The sequence below is a fragment of the Octopus bimaculoides genome, chromosome 1 (genome assembly GCF_001194135.2).
Source record: "Octopus bimaculoides isolate UCB-OBI-ISO-001 chromosome 1, ASM119413v2, whole genome shotgun sequence".
Taxonomy (NCBI): domain Eukaryota; kingdom Metazoa; phylum Mollusca; class Cephalopoda; order Octopoda; family Octopodidae; genus Octopus; species Octopus bimaculoides.
In genome coordinates this window covers 163595789-163596455 of record NC_068981.1, presented here as the reverse complement: position 1 = coordinate 163596455, position 667 = coordinate 163595789, and the positions used below count along the sequence as shown (strand labels likewise).

The 667-nt window shown below is 36.1% G+C and overlaps 2 long non-coding RNA genes across 3 annotated transcripts in view; one reads left to right on the top strand and one right to left on the bottom strand.

Annotated features, from left to right (window-relative positions):
* Positions 1–667, bottom strand: part of LOC128249288 (uncharacterized) — a 126979-nt gene that overhangs the window by 15136 nt on the left and 111176 nt on the right. The gene's annotated exons all lie outside the window — the stretch shown is intronic.
* Positions 1–667, top strand: part of LOC128249289 (uncharacterized) — a 210394-nt gene that overhangs the window by 178344 nt on the left and 31383 nt on the right. Inside the window, exon 3 of one of the 2 annotated variants that reach the window (XR_008265381.1) lies at positions 65–184. The exons of the other annotated variant lie outside the window; for it this stretch is intronic. This is a non-coding gene — a long non-coding RNA (uncharacterized LOC128249289). Of the gene's footprint in view, positions 1–64; positions 185–667 lie in introns of those variants that run through there. 2 annotated transcript variants of the gene reach the window in all.

Below are 667 nucleotides of genomic sequence, written 5' to 3'. Positions count from 1 at the left end.
ATATATATATATATATATATATACATATATATATATAATGTATATATACATTTTTTTTTTTAAGTTTCAACTTAGAGCTGCGGCCATGCTGATGCACCACCGTGTTGCTACACTGTTATTACAGGGAGCCTCTTACAATATGTGGCACTTGGTGAAGAATGGAATTTGATTTAGCAACCCTCATTTGCACCTCCTGCCGCGAGGTAGGTTCATCTGTATATAAATGCAACACAAGGCAGAAACAATAGTACTAGAATACCAACGGTAGAGTCGTATGCTATTATTTAAAGCCGAAAAATATTCTTCACGACCAGTTATTCAGAGTTACGTGTCACCTACCGTTCGTCGGACAGTTCTGATCAAAGTCTGATCAGTAGGATCATCGCAACCGTCAGACGGACGGTTACGTGAAACTACGAACGACACTTTGCAAATAGATTTTTTTTTTCGCTTTAATACAAGTACACAAACACACACACGCATACACACACACACACACACGCACACACAAATATATATATGTCGTAATCTTCAGACATCTATCAGACATCTATCTATATCTCTCTCTCTCTCTCTTTTTTTCTTTTTTTAATAGTTTCAGCTTAGAGCTGCGGCCATGCTGATGCACTACCGTATATATATATATATATATATGTATATATATATA